Raw genomic sequence first — 16296 nt, forward strand, 5'->3', positions numbered from 1 at the left:
CGCCCCACCCCTCGCCGGGAGTCAGGCCCTGCGCATGCGCACGCTCCGCCCCGGCTCCGCCCTCGCGCGCCGGGCGCCTGCCGGGGGATTGCTGAAGCTTTGCAGAACTTGGTAGGGTCTACTGCTGCCCCCACCTTGGGAATGCTTCTGCGCCTCCAGAATCTCTCTCGCCTAATTTGGGTGGGGAACTTGTCCGCAAACCGCATTTGTAGAGCTTATTTTACTCAGATTGTGTGTATTGGGGGTGTCTGGGGTCGGGAGGTAGAAGGGAGATTGCGGGGAGGGAGCATTGCCTTAACTGAGCCAAAGCCAACGACGGCCTGAAATGCCAGAACTGACGTTCACCATCCAGCAAGGTCGCCGGGCAGGGCGGGGAAGCGCAGAGAGCGCCCTGTCATCTCACATTGTCATTATTTACTTCAGCCAATACATCCTAGATCCTGCCTTCTAAGACTCTAGGTGACTCTCTTGACAGCTGTTTCTGTCGCTCAAATGACACAACCACCTCAATGCTAATTGAATCCAAATTCCCTCACCTCCCGGGCGTGGTCCTGCAAGATCTATCCCTGCCTAGTTTTCGAGTCACATCTCCTATCTCATCCCTCTCGATAAGTACTCTCCAGCCACGGTTTTTGTTTGTTTTTTCTTCCTGCCCTTGCATGGAATATTCTTCCCTCTAAATCTTCATATGGTTGCCTTTTTCTCATCATTCTAGCCTTAGTTCAGATGACACCTGTATTAGTTTCCTAGGGCTGCCCTAATTACAAACTGGGTTAAGTACCACAAACTGGGTGGCTTGCACAACAGAAATGTATTCTCTCACAGTTCTGGAGGCTTGAAGTGAGAAATCGAGGAGTCAGCAAGATCGTACTCCCTCTGAGACTCGGAGTGGAATCTTCTCTTGCTTCTTCATAGCTTATGGGGGTGGTGGTCGACCCTCAGCATTCTTTGGCTTGCTGCATCCCTCCAATCTCTGCCTCTGTTTTACATGGCCTCTTTCCCTACGTGCTTGTCTCTGTGTGTCCTCTCCTCTTATAAGGACACCAGTCTCCTTGGATTAAGGGCCCACCCTACTCCAGCATGAACTCATCTCAGTTTAACTAATTACATCTGCAAAAACCTAGTTCCAAATAAGGTCACATTCTGAGGGAGTGAGTATTAGAACTTCAACATATCTTCCTGTGGGACAAAATTCAACCTGGAACAACACCTCTAAAAAAAAAAAACTGTTCCTGAACACCCAAAGGGTCATGCCTCCTCCGAGTCACTTACATTTCACCTGCCTTATTTCCTTCATACAACTTACCACTATATGAAAGTGTTTGTCTCCATGTTGGTTGCATGTTTCCCTCCATGGGTATATAATATAATCTACATGAGATCTTAGGGATCTTGTCTCTGTTTTGGTCATCATTGGATCCCTAAAGCACACAGTAGGCCCTCAATAAATATTTGTTGAAGGAATAGACATTAAAGATCATCTACTGCAGAGGTTCTCAACTTTTGGGGTTCATAGACCCCTCTGAGAACTCTGAATGGGGAAAATGCACAAGAGCACACGGAGAAATATTTGCAGTTCTTATTTGAGGTGTGAAAAAGAGCGTGACTTACTCAAGATTCCCAGCTAATTAATGACCAACTTTGATTTATGATTCTCATCTCTGGGGGTTGGGGCTTCAACATATCTTTTTGGGAGACAATTTAACCCATAACAACACCTCTCAAAAAGGGTGAAACAGGATTTGTTTGCAAGCCTGGTTATTGTTGACTGGATGTCAGATGTTGTGAAGTCTACCTTATTGCCTCTTCCACCTCCCTTTTTCTCCTTCTCCTCCTCCCCCTCCTCCTCCTTTTGTATTTTAGTAGTTCTAAAAAATATTCTTGAGCTTTATATTGGATGTGGTTATTTGGAAACCATTTGATCCTTTTGAATCTTGCTTTTTTTTTGGCTGCGTTGGGTCTTCGTTGCTGCGCGCAGGCTTTCTCTAGTTGTGGTGAGCGGGGGCTACTCTTCGTTGCGGTGCGCGGGCTTCTCATTGCGGTGGCTTTTCTTGTTGCAGAGCATGGGCTCTAGGCACGCAGGCTCAGTAGTTGTGGCGCACGGGCTTCGTTGCTCCGCGGCACGTGGGAACTTCCCGGATCAGGGCTCGAACCTGTGTCCCCTGCATTGGCAGGCGGATTCTTAACCATTGCGCCACCAGGGAAGCCCTGAATCTTGCTTTTAACATTTACCTGGGACCAAAAGAGTGCTCAGTCTGGAGCTAATTTTTCTCCACTACTGAGGTAAGACCAGTGCCCACGAATCATGAAGTTTTCCAGTCTGGCTGGTGCAGGAGCAGACTGTATTCCTGGGCCTGTGTAGGTGCCACACACTCTTACCTCTAGTCATTTCAGGTAGCTCTTTTCCTGGCCTCCGGTAGTTGTACTTGCAAGGGCAGGTTGACCAGGGCTCAGCTGATCCTAGAGGGGACTCTTTGCAGACCTCTGGATTCTCCATGTGCAGCTGTCTCCTCTCTAGAATTCTAACCTCCTTGGTTTCCCTGGACCCTCAGCTCTGTCCTCTCAACTCAGGGGGTCTGCCAGGCTCCACCTGGGGTCCCCCTGCCCTGTACCATGGCCTGGAAACTCTCTCAAGACAATAAGCTGGGGGACTTCCCTGGCAGTCCAGTGGTTAAGACTCCATGCTTCCAATGCAGGGGGTGCGGGTTCGATTCCTGGCTGGGGAACTAGGATCCCACATAATGCATGGTGCAGCCAAAAAAAAAGAAAAGAAGCTGGGCAATCACAGGGCTAACCCCACTTGTTTCCTGTGTCTCAGGGATCACCGTCCTCCACGGACTGATGTCCAGTGTCTTGAAAAAACACATCATTTCATATTTATTTTCTCCATTTTTTTGTTGTTTCAGGTGAGAAAGTAAATCTCGTCCATATTACTGCATCTTGGCCAGCAGAAGTCAGCATGATGCAGTTGAGATTCAGATGATTATTGTATGTTTCCGTAATTCATTGCTTTTTCCTTTGCTGAGTGTATTTCATTGTATGGATGGATCCATTTGTTTATCCGTTCACCAGTTGAGGGAACTTTGGGATGTTTCCAGTTTGGCTGGATTATAAACAGAAGTTTTTAAATTAAGTTTTTAAATATAGAAGTTTTAAATGTAAGTTTTTAAATGTAAATTTTTTTTAATTAAGAAAAAGATGACAGTTTCATATAAAAATCCAGACTTTTACTTTCTCTTGAAAAGTGGAAAGACCTGGCCAGGGCTTCCCTGGTGGCGCAGTGGTTGAGAATCTGCCTGCCAATGCAGGGGACACGGGTTCGAGCCCTGGTCTGGGAGGATCCCGCATGCCGCGGAGCAACTGGGCCCGTGAGCCACAACTGCTGAGCCTGCGCGTCTGGAGCCTGTGCTCCGCAACAAGAGAGGCCGAGATAGTGAGAGGCCCGCGCACCGCGATGAAGAGTGGCCCCCGCTTGCCACAACTAGACAAAGCCCTCGCACAGAAACGAAGATCCAACACAGTCATAAATAAATAAATAAATAAATTTTAAAAATAATCTGTTAAAAAAAGACCTGGCCACACTGGGCTCATGTTCGTGCTCGGCAATGGGCTGGACCAGAGGAACACATGTCCCCTTCACAGGAGGCTCGCCAGCTGCCACAGTCCCCTCCAGGCTCAGTTGTACTGCCCCAGCCTACTTCATGTAGGCTGGAGACAGCTGAGCTTGAGACTCCTGATACAATGTGTCATGAAGCTTGCAAAACCAGATAAATCACTCACTTGGTGAAAAAGCAGAAAATAGTTTTTAATTGGGGTTAGTAGAATCAAAAAGGAAATCCAGGGCCTTGAAGGATGAATTAAATGTCACCAAGCAGAGGATTTGGGAAGATGATCCCCCTTTGCCTATGCTTGCAGCCGCTCAATCCTGGGCTGAAGAGGCTGGCCTTGCCCCCCAGGGAGAGCTAGGCAGATGTACCTTCTCTGCAAGCTGGCCAGCGGTCAGGTTGCAAATCTTAGGGACCGTTCTCTGTGGGGTCAGGACTTTACGTGCATTATTCACAAGCCTTTCTGTAGATGGCACGGGCTGGCCACCCCCATCAGTGTAGCTGCTTAGGTGCCAGAAGTATCAGATCTTACCTGGCTGCCACCCTGTCCCGGTTTCTGCCCAAAGAGCTTTCAGACTCACTCATCAGCTTCCTGGGGCTGGATCTGCCTCTTCTTAGGGATTTTGACCATGATAGGTGAGAATGTGCATTGCAAGATTCCTCCCCCACCCCCTCCCCACACCACCAGGGGGAAATCTCTCCTATTTGCTTATTTTAAGGCACTCTACTTAGGGACCTACCAGCCGCAGAATTTGCTCAGTCAGCTGGGGAGAGTCATAAAAGTAGCAAATGGGAATTCCCTGGTGGTCCAGTAGTTAGGACTTGGTGCTTTCACTGCCCAGGGCTAGGGTTCAATCCCTGGTCTGGGAACTAAGATCCCACAAGCCTCGTGGCGTGGCCAAAGAAAAAAGGAACACAGAGCACCTACTATGTGCTTGGTGTTCTTCTATGCACTTTATGTATATGTATTAATACATTATGTATATGTATAATGCACGACGACCTTATGAGGAAGGACCTTTATTATCCTTATTCGACAGGTAAGTACTCTAAGGCATGGTTTCTCCAGCTTTCAGTGTGCTTTAAACCACCTCCTGGAGATCTTGTTAAAATGCAGATTGGGATTCAGTAGGTTCTAGGAAGGACCCGAGATTCTGTAATTCTACAGGCTCCCAGCCAATACTACTGGTCCAAGGACCACACTTGAAATAGCAAGAGTTCAAGGTACAGAGAGGTGAAAGAACTTTCCCCAGCTCATCCAGCTACTGGTAGCTGTGTTACTTATGCACTGCAGGATGCCAAGAGCCTATTCTAAAATAAGAGCAGCTGCCCAGGGAGAAGTGAAAATTCCAGGGACTTTTCCTTCGTCTGCTTCCCACAAACGCCCTTGCTCAAAATAGTCCCCCCTCCCAAAAAAAAAGTCCCCAAGATTGTAAAAAGCAATTTGTGCAAAGATGGTTATAGCAGCATTTTTCAGGTCAGCCACACACTGGAAGCATCCCAAGTGCCCCACAAGAAAGAAACAGTTAAGTAAGCTGTAGTCTGTCTTGGGAATTCCCTGGCGGTCCAGTGGTTAGGACTGAGCGCTTTCACTGCGGTGGCCCGGGTTCAATCCCTGGTTGGGGAACTAAGATCCCGCACGGTACGAGGTGCAGCCAAAAAATTAAAAAACAGAGGAAAAAAAAAAAAAAAAGCGGGCTTCCCTGGTGGCGCAGTGGTTAAGAATCCGCCTGCCAATGCAGGGGACGCGGGTTCGAGCCCTGGTCCGGTAAGATTCCACATGCCGCGGAGCGGCTAGGCCCGTGAGCCACAACTACTGAGCCTGCGCGTCTGGAGCCTGTGCTCCGCAACGGGAGAGGCCGCGACGGTGAGAGGCCCGCGCACCGCGATGAAGAGTGGCCCCCGCTTGCCGCAACTAGAGAAAGCCCTCTCACAGAAACGAAGACCCAACACAGCCAAAAATAAATAAATAAATAAATAAGTAAATAAATTTAAAAAAAAAAAAAAAAAAAAAAAGCTATAACCTGTCTATTTCATGTAATACTATATGGCTGTTAAAAATCATTATGGGAACTAAATGGATAACAGGTACATTAAAGCATGTTAAGTAAAAAAATAGAGCTCCAAATAATGTATATATACTGATTAAAGTTATATGATCATTCGTGTACCCTGAAAGAGATTGGGTGAATTTAGTATAACAGAAATAGTCCAGCATATGGTGGGAGGGAAGAAGGAAAGAAGGGAATTGAAAGAATTTCTCTTCCAATAAATAATATTGGGGCAAGTGAAAAAAAAAAAGGTAATAGTCCATCATATAAACTGATGGAATTTTCTTTTTTCTGTTAAAATTTAAAATAATTTTTAAAAGAAGAAAACCAACAAAAATTTATTGGTGGCACTAAATAGAGCAGTTTTGATAGAGGGAAAACGTAGAGGCAAAAGGGTTTTAAAAGTAGTCTGGGGCTTCCCTGGTGGCGCAGTGGTTGAGAGTCTGCCTGCCAGTGCAGGCGACACGGGTTCGAGCCCTGGTCTGGGAGGATCCCGCATGCCGCGGAGCGACTAGGCCCGTGAGCCACAATTACTGAGCGACTAGGCCCGTGAGCCACAATTACTGAGCCTGCGCGTCTGGAGCCTGTGCTCCGCAGCAAGAGAGGCTGCGATAGCGGGAGGCCCGCGCACCGCGATGAAGAGTGGCCCCCGCTTGCCGCAACTGGAGGGGGCCCTCGCACAGAGACGAGGATCCAACACAGCCATAAATAAATAAATAAAAATTAAAAAAAAAAAAAAAAAAAGTAGTCTGAACACAGTAGATTAAACCCAGTTTTTTTTTTTTGCATTTTTGAATTTTATTTTATTTTTTATACAGCAGGTTCTTATTAGTTATCCATTTTATACATATTAGTGTATATATGTCAATCCCAATCTCCCAATTCATCACACCACCACCCCCCCGATAATCTTTTTTTCCTGAAATGTTGTTCAGGTGTTTGATAGAAATTTTAAACCCCTATCTTTCTGTTCATAGGTTTATAATGTAAACAGTATTATCTATTAAAATTTATTTGTTTAATATTTACTCTCCAGGTATCAAAATGTGCTTTATGTCTTTATTCAGTTATTTGCATTACTGGGCCTACCTGGGACTGTAAAGTCCTGGCTGGCTGGGGCTGTGTGATTTACTAGTCGACAGACCTGAGTTCAAATCCCAGCCCTGCCACTTGCCGGATGTGTGACCCTGAGTACATAATTCGCCTTCTCTGTAAATTGGGGGTTGCTCTGTAGGATTGTTGTGAGGACTAAATGAGATGATGTAGGTAAAGTGCCTGATATGTAAGCACCAGAAAGCACTAACTTTATATATTTGGGTTTTAAAAAAACAAACATTTTATTTTGGGATACTTTTTTTTTGGCTGTGCCACATAGCATGTGGGATTTTAGTTCCCCGACCAGGGATCAAACCCGTGCCCCCTGAAGTGGAAGCACAGAGTCTTTTTTTTTTCCTTTTTAAATATTTATTTATTTGGCCACACTGGGTCTTAGTTGCGGCATGTGGGATCTAGTTTCCTGACCAGGGATCAGACCCGGGCCCCCTGCATTGGGAGCGCAGAGTCTTAACCACTCACTGGACCAGCAGGGAAGTCCTGGGGTACTTTTTTTTTGTTTTTTTAAAAATTTTATTTATTTTTGGCTGCGTTGGGTCTTTGTTGCTGCACGCGGGCTTTCTCTAGTTGCGGCGAGCGGGGGCTACTCTTCATTGCGGTGCACAGGCTTCTCACTGCAGCAGCTTCTTTTGTTGCAGAGCTTGGGCTCTAGGCGGGCAGGCTTCAATAGTTGTGGCACATGGGCTCAGTAGTTGTGGCTCGCGGTCTCTAGAGTGCAGGCTCAGTAGTTGTGGTGCACGGGCTTAGTTGCTCCGTGGCATGTGGGATCTTCCCGGACCAGGGATCGAACCCGTGTCCCCTGCATTGGCAAGCGGATTCTTAACCACTGCACCACCAGGGAAGTCTCTATTTTTCCCATTCTGTGTGTTGATTTATATACATATACTTTTTAACTTATCCAGAAAATCTCAAACTTAAAGGAAAGTTGCAAGTACAGTACAAATAACTTATTTTTCAAACCCATTCAGCGTAGATTGCTCATCCAGTTCACCCCATCACTCCTGAATACTTTAGTGGGCATTTCCCACAATAAAGAACATTCTCCTAATCAACCAAAGTACAATCATCAAAATCAAGAAATTAACACTGATACATTACTCCTGATCTTCCCAGACCAGGGCTCGAACCAGGTAAGCATTCCTGGTTCCTTCCAGTGGAGAATGGCATTTAGAAACCAAGTTGGTTTTTTTAATTAATATATTTATTTATTTGGCTGCGCCAGGTCTTAGTTGTGGCATGCGGGATCTAGGTCCCTGACCAGGGATCAAACCTAGGCCCCCTGCAATGGGAGCGCAGAGTCTTAACCGCTGGACCACCAGGGGAAGTCCCACCAAGTTTGTTTTGTTTTGTTTTTTGTTTTTTGCTGAGCCATGCAGGATCTTAGTTCCCTGACCAGGGATTGAACCCAGGCCCTTGGCAGTGAAAGCGTGGAGTCCTACCCACTGGACCACCAGGAAATTCCCTAGAAACCAAGTTCTGGGTACTAGATGTGTGTGTTCATCACTATGGGATGTCACTATTCTCTTCTCTCTGAGGACAGATCTAGGGACTGTATTTATATATTATGCATGTATATATGTACATATTTATAACTCTATTTATAAATATTGAAAACCATGACTTCACACCAATATCCAATTCCAATCCACAGAGTTCATTCTAGTTTGTCCCTTTCCAGATTCACTATTCCCCTCTCCAGCAGTGGGAAACCTGGCTCCTGTCATCCTTAACATATTTACTTATCTGATCATTCCTCCTCATATGTAACCAATCTCCCATGGCCACCACCATCCTGTCCCCAGTCCTGAGGCCAACGTTGCCCCAAATAAATCTTTTATTTTTAAAAATATTTATTTATTCATTTGGCTGCACCAGGTCTTAGTTGAGGCATGCAGGATCTAGTTCCCTGACCAGGGATTGAACCCCGGCCCCCTGCATTGGGAGCGTGGCATCTTAACCACTAGACCACCAGGGAAGTCCCCCAAATAAGTGTATCTTAATGAGAAGGATGAGCACGTTGATCTCTTTCTTTGGCTTGGTGTCCAGATTAAAACGTCTTTTTTTCTTATGTGAAAACTTACCCAACCTCCAGTGGCTGTTATCAAAGAGATGTGAGTGGAAGGAAGTGCTTGATAAAGATTTAGAAACTGAACACTTCCTAATTCGTCTCAAAAGCCATCTAAGAAAATTAGAGGAATGTATTTATTATTAGACATCTTTGCTGTCCTCATTTGTTGCAGACACAAAAAGCCCTATATCCTGGGTCCCAGCCAGCCCTGTTATTTTGGAGGCCCTCTATCAAGCAACAGGGAGAAAACATACAGTGTCTTCGATGCATTTGAAGAATTAGGTCTGACAGTTCCCTAATGAAGCCATATTTACCAGGTTCTTTTGTATAATGGTGGATATTGGAGGAAGATTGTAGGTAGTGGGAAATTCACCAAAATGTTTTCCAGTCACCAGGGGAAGTGTTGGCTGCTTTTTGGTTTTGGTTTGGTTTGCTTTTGAGCCTGAAAGACTAAATCTTATTTAATTGCGCCACCTGCTGGCAACTTCACAGAATTTCTTTTTCTTCCAACAAAAGGAAAAAATCAACAAAAGATTTATTCACAAACAGCCTTTTTTCTTTCACCTGAAAAACTACTACTCACAGAGCTGGGGTGGTGGAAATATGTCAACATTCTTCATCTTTAGTAAAAAAAAAAAATTTGCTTTCGACGTTTTCAACAATGAGACTATATTACCTTTTTATGGTGACATATAATGTGTACAGAAACATGCATAAATTGTATATGTACAGTTTAAATAGTAATCATAAAGAGAATCTGTGTGACTAAGACCCAGGTCAAGAATAAGACATTGCCAACAACAACAACAAAAAGAAGACATTGCCATCACCTTAGATAACCCCAGACCCCTCTTCCCTGATCCTAACCTTCTCCCTCCCTTCCCCTAAGGTAACCACTATCCTGATTTGGGGGATAATCATTTGAGCATGAATTACTTTTAAGCAGAAAACAACTAAAGTATTAAGTTTAAAAAATAATGTAGGGCGTTCCCTGGTGGTGCAGTGGTTAAGAATCTGCCTGCCAATGCAGGGGACACGGGTTCGAGCCCTGGGCCGGGAAGATCCCACATGCCGCGGAGCAACTAAGCCCGTGCGCCACAACTACTGAGCCTGAGCTCTAGAGCCCGCAAGCCACAACTACTGAGCCCGCATGCCACAATTACTGAAGCCTGAGCACCTAGAGCCCGTGCTCTGCAACAAGAAAGCCACTGCAGTGGGAAGCCCGTGCACCGCAACGAGGAGCAGCCCCCGCTCGCCGCAACTAGAGAAAGCCCGTGCGCAAAAACGAAGATCCAATGCAGCCAAAAATAATAAATAAATAAATAAAATAAATAAAAATTATTAAGAATTTCAAAACAGTGACAGCAGAACATTAAGCCAAGCACAAGGCACTTCTGAGCAAGAGGTCCTGTGTGACTCCCCTGTGAGGAGGGTTGTACTAACTGGTGTATTTTGAGTCCATTTAAGGGTTTCCTTGTTTGCCATTTTCATTATTTTTCTGTTCTTTATGAGGTACCTATGAAACAGTTCATTCCTTTCACGGCAGGTCCATTCTTGGCTTGGGACCCTTCTAAGATGCTATGTCTCAAGGAGAAAACAGCTTAAAGAGAAGGTGTCTACCCAAACGAGAAAAGCCCAGTAAGTGTCTGAGCAACTTCCTAAGGATACCCAAGAATCACCTTTCCTTTCCTTTTCATGGTTTGCATCCTTAATTAGAATTCATAACTTGGCAGTTTGGGAGGTTTTACTGCCTGCCAGGTTGAGACTTTGTTAGAGTTTTCCCAACTTCTCCCTGTTCAACCAATCACTGTGGTCAAAAAGTCACCTTCTGCCTCATTCCCTGCCAGCAGGGCAAGTTCAAGAAAACACAGTGGTTCCTGGCCACTGGATTTGGAGCCAACCTTCCTCAGCCTGGCATCTGGACCTCCTCACTCCCAGTCTACCCCACTCTGTTCATAGGGCGTTCAACACGATCTCCCATGTTGTGTGAGGCCATCCTTCCACTTTGGTCAAGACAGTGGCCGGAGTCACTACACTATCATGCTTACCTCCAGGACCTTGCCCAGGGTATTCGTATCCCTGAACCCTGCTGTCCTTCCTTTCTGAGTGTGAACTCGTCAAGGGCAGGGGCTGGATTATATTCATCTTTGAATCTCCAGTATCCAGCACAACGTACATATAAAAAAGATAACACGTTTTCCACAAGGAATCAAGTTTATGAACTGACACAGGGGACTTCCAAAACATTTCTAACTTTTGCGTCACAAAATCACACTTACCTCTATGCAGACTTGTTTCTTTTCTGGCTCTTATTCAACATCTCTTCCTAATGATTTCCTGATTGGGAATCCTGACTAGGACCTACTTTGATGTGGGCGAGGTGTACTCTATTTTTTTTTTTTTAAATAATACTTGTTTTCAACCTGGCACATAGGCACCCAAATGTGTCCTTATTGAGTCCTGAAGTCTTTTAGAATATAAGAATTCATGGGGGGACTTCCCTGGCGGTCCAGTGATTAGGAGTCTGCGCTTCCACCGCAGGGGACCCAGGTTCCATCCCTAGTGGGGGAACTAAGATCCCACAAGCCCCGCGGTGCGGCGGAAAAAAAAAAAAAAAAAAAAAAAGTCATGGGGAAAAAGAAAACAGGGAAAATTCTTTCTCCCTAAAACCTTTACTTAACACACATGTGAAAAAGAATAATCTTGTAAAACCTTTCTAAAATCGAAAATTAAGTTCCAGTGATCACATTCTGGCCTTACATTTCTAGGTTCCGTAATTCCGCAGCAGGGTATTTGGGCGGTCCCGAAATTCAGCTTTCCATTCAGCCACACTTGCCGCGCTTTCTCCCTCCGCCCTTTCGGTTTTGGAACACGATCCCGCCCACTTCCGGCAGAGGCGTCCACAGCGCAGGCGCAACTCCTGGAGCCATTCACGGACCTCCTGGTCTAGTGCCGAAGTACGCGCATGTGCAAGAGGGGGGCGGGGCTGGTTAATTGGGCGGGAGAAGGCAGGTCCACGGAACTCACGCGACTGTCTCCGCCCACCTAAATAGGCAGGAGGAGCCGAGAGCCGCCTCAGGGTTAAGGCAGCGCACGCGCACTGAGTGAGGAACGTGGCGAGGAACAAGGGCAAGCCTTTACGCACGCTCATTTAAATAAGGCAAGCAGCTTCTCGCGTCAGCTCTTTAACCCGCCTCCTTTCTCTCTGTTTTACCCGCCTCTGACTTTTAAAGGGCCAGAGACCTTTTTCACCGAATTGCTTTTTTAAAAAGAATTTTTTGAGAGCCTTCTGTGTGCCGGGACCAGCTTACATTGTCTTCTGTGTGCATTTTCCAATTTTTTCCTTTGTAACAGTGTAATAATTACTTTAATATGTATATTTTTGCGTAAATTTATTTCCCCGCCCTAATTGTACCATTCCCTTGGAGGCAATTCTCTGAAATGAGAGGCAATGTGGTGTTCTGAGCAGGTCTTCCTAGGTCAAAAAGTCTAAGATTGAATCCTGGCCCAGCCACTTATTTTGCTCTTTTACTCTGGGTATCTTACTTAACTTTTGTGAACCTAAGAGTTTGCAGATTTTTTAAATGAAGGTAAAGCTACCTACCTACCTCATAGAATTGTTGTGAAAACACGCGTACATTTTTTTTAAAACTCTGTAAAGTACCAAGTACTGTGCCTCATACCAGCTATCTATTAAATATATAGTAGTCAGTAGTCATTAAGTGGAATTAGTCAGAAAATAGCTTTATAGTTTCTGTAACATGGTTCCAGATGGTTCTTCAGGAGGATTTAACTAATTGCCAGGATGGCTAGTGGTAGGTAATGGTGCATTTTTCCCCACAGTGTTGGCAATATCACAGTCCATCATTTTTACACATTTTTCTAGTCTAGACAGTATGTAATGCATGGCAGGGTTATTTTAACTTTCATTTCTTTAATTGCTGGTGAGGTTGTGCATATTTCCTTGGGATGATTTATTAGCTGTATTTCTTTGCCTAACAACTATTTTCAAACACCGTAATTTCCACTGGCTTATCCCGGTAGACATTATGTTAGGTTCTGACAGAGCATTTCCTTGACCAACTTAAAAAAAAAAAGGATGGGGAGCTGTGGGCAGTGAAAGGAAACCTTGCAAGGAAGGGATAAAACGAGATCAGAGCTCATCCCTGAAAGCAGCACTGTCCAATAGAACTTTCTATGGTAAAGGAAATGTTCTGTATCTGCGCTGTCCCCTAGGATAGCCAGTTGCCACAAGTGCCTACTGGATACTTGGAACGTGGCTAGTACAACTGAGGAATTGAATTTTTATTTTTAAAAAATTCTTTGATGGCATAACCCTAGAGATTAAGAAAGAAGGAGAGAAAGGAGAGGAAAAGAGGGGTCCCATAGAGTCATTCAGAAGTGACCTCATTCTGTTTGGGGAAGGAAAAGCACCTCTTACTGAGGAGGCTGTAAAACGTTTAGGATCTAGTCTCTTATGGTCTTACATCTTGACCTTAGGATTGATTTCTAGTACTACTGTGCTGCAGGTAAGTGGCTCAGTTGAGCACAGCTGTATTTGAACAACTTTTATCCCCTAGTGTGGTAAATGGACCCAGAGGTGACCATTTGTAAAACATTGGAAAAAATATTTTCATTGTTCCACTTTAAAAATATTGCTTTTGTTAAACCCAATGTTTAGTTTTTCTTGTAATACATTTTGTTAACCTGTGTAAAAGGATTAAATTTCATTATGGTTTTTAAAATGCTATTTTTATGTGAATTTAAGTGCAGCCACATATTGTTTTTTAAAACCGTATGGTTTACCACTAATATCCCAAAGTTGCAATAAACTCTCAAAAGAAAAAAAAAGTGGCCTCATATATACGACGGGACTCAAATTTAGACTTTTGTCATTGTTCCCAAGAGAGAGACAGTCCCAGAGAGTCAGTCGTGACAAGAATGGTGTGCTCAGTTTGCAAAAATCTATCAAGCTATACACTGAGGATATTTCCACTTTTCTGTATGTATTTTATACTTCAGTAAAAATTTAAATAACATTTTCTGCACTTTGTGTTACCCTCTTTAGGCATTTCTCTGATTTTTAATTTAGCAGAAGTCTCAAAAAAAAAAAAAAAAGTGGCCTGTGACTCTCTCTGGACATCTGAGAGCCCCTAGAGGGCACTCGTTCTGCACCGGAGACTTTTTAAAACAGCTTTATTGAGAGAATTCACCATACAATTCACTGGTTTAAAATGTACAACTCGATGGTTCTTAGTATATTCACAGAGTTATGCATCCTTCATCACAGTCAGTTTTAGAATATCTTCATCACTGCAAAAAACAAACAAACAAACCTGCCCTTTAACTATCACCTTCCCATCTCCCCACCTCCCCCTTCCCAAAGTAACCACTAATCTACTTTCTGTCTCTATAGATTTGCCTATCCTAGACATTTCATATGAATGGAAACAAACAATGTATGCCCTTTTGTGTCTGGTGTCTGGCTTCTCTCACTTAGCATAATGTTTTCAAGGTTCATCCATGTTGTAGCCTGTGTCAGTATTTCATTCCTTTTTATGGCTGAATAATATTCCACTGTATGGATAGATGACGTTTTTTATCCATTCCATTCTCTTTTCTTTTTCTGGCCATGCCATTCGGCTTGTGAGATCTTAGTTCCCTAACCAGGGATGGAACCCGGGCCCCCTGCAGTGGAAGCACCGAGTCCTAACCACTGGACTGCCAGGAGATTCCCCTATCCATTCATCTTTTGATGGACATTTGGGTGGTCTCCAGGTGGGTCCTTTCTGCCACTTCTGGGAAGGCTGAGACCCAGATAGCTCAGCTCCAGAAGGCCCCATTCTCGTTTTATTTAGACAGTGCTCTCAGGAACAGACTACAGTGTGAATGTCGGCCCCTGGAGTTGACAACTCAGTAAGCATTAGACAGAACCTTGGGATTGCTTGCCAGGGTGGAGCATCCAGTCTTCTAGCCAAAGTTCTGTGCCCAGGAAAGTATGTGCCTCCCCAAGGGAATGTTTATCTGTGGGTGTGTGGAGGAGTCCCTCTCACCCAAGACTACACAGGAGAACTCCCTTCATCCCAAGCTGTAAACAAGGTCCTTGAGAGGAGCCCAGCTAAATTCTAGCCATTCAAAACTGACTACCTTTTTTTCTGGTTTGTTTTTGGCCATGTCAAGCGCAGCATGCGGGATCTTAATTCCCCGACCAGGGATCAAACCCACGCCCCCTGCAGTGGAAACATGGAGTCTTAACAACTGGGCCACCAGGGAAGTCCCAATTCTAGCCATTCAAATCTGGCAAGTAATTATCAGAAGGGTGTATGGGACAGAAGACCTCAAGCTTGATGTTCCTGGCACTTCGGTATTAAGGAGTGGCCGGTCCATAGCACCTGCACAGGAGTTTGTGAGTTATGCTACCAAATTCTGACTCCATAAGGAGAATAATCTCATAGATTTGTAACCTGCCCATCCAGATTGCCTGCCGAGGCAGATAAATGTTAACCTACCCCAGATTCTTCTCTAGGGGACAGTCCTTGCTTCCCCTGAGCCAGGGTTTGATTAGTGGTTGTAAAAGGGCTTCTTGGAGGGGTGGGACTGAGGCTTGAGGCTGTATCTTAGCCTGGCCTTGGGAGAGAGAAAACTAGACCATTGAGGTGCCACTCAGTGGGTGGCAGGGCAGCTCTGGACAAAGCCACAGCACAGGGATAGTTTGCACCAGGATAGAACCTGCTGGAACAGCTGGCCAGGTACCTGAGTAGGAGAGGAGAATGCCTTGAGGAGAACCACAGCATCTGCGCCATGACTGGCCCTGGGCAGACTCCAGACCCTAGGTGAGCCAGTCATGAATTTGGGATTGGAATTTGGAAAGAGCCAATTAATTTCTGTGAGTGTTTGGAACCGAACCGAGGTGGGACCATGAGCATGAGAAAGCTGATTGGCAGAATGAGAAAGATGAAGGAGACATGTAGAGAGAGAGAGAGAGAATGGCTTTGCTGTTGACAGCTTTCCAACACTCTTGTATCCTTAATAAATTTCCTTAATTAGATAGTGTGAGATGGTTCTCTACCTGAAACCAAAGGAACCTTGGATAAGGCATTAAGATACATTGTATAAGTTCTATGTCAAGTACTTGCTAATGAGACAGAGAGACACCCAACAAATTAACTACAAATGATGTGATATGTGTGGAAATTAGAGCAAAATTCCCATTCCAGTGGGAGTGAAGAGCAAAGCAGTGAAGGGGAGCCCACTGGTAATCAAAGACAAGCCATCAGAACAAGACTTTTTTCTATGAGATGGGTAAGAGCTTTAAAAATAATACTCAATGTGGGCAAAGGGTAAAGATCGGGGGAAAAAACAGACACTCTTCTATTCTGTGTATGGAACTGATACAATCTTTCAGGAGGGAAATTTGGTGATATATATCAAGAGTTCAAAAATGCTCACACCGGGGCTT

General features: G+C 44.8%; 1 long non-coding RNA gene across 1 annotated transcript; it reads left to right on the top strand.

The window, feature by feature from the left end:
• Nucleotides 1–9: 9 nt before the first annotated feature.
• LOC118879824 lies at nt 10–3294 on the top strand. The gene is made up of 3 exons (XR_005016152.1): nt 10–111; nt 2907–2988; nt 3246–3294. It is a non-coding gene; the product is annotated as an uncharacterized LOC118879824 (long non-coding RNA).
• Nucleotides 3295–16296: the final 13002 nt, after the last annotated feature.

Source organism: Balaenoptera musculus, chromosome 14, assembly GCF_009873245.2.
Source record: "Balaenoptera musculus isolate JJ_BM4_2016_0621 chromosome 14, mBalMus1.pri.v3, whole genome shotgun sequence".
Taxonomy (NCBI): domain Eukaryota; kingdom Metazoa; phylum Chordata; class Mammalia; order Artiodactyla; family Balaenopteridae; genus Balaenoptera; species Balaenoptera musculus.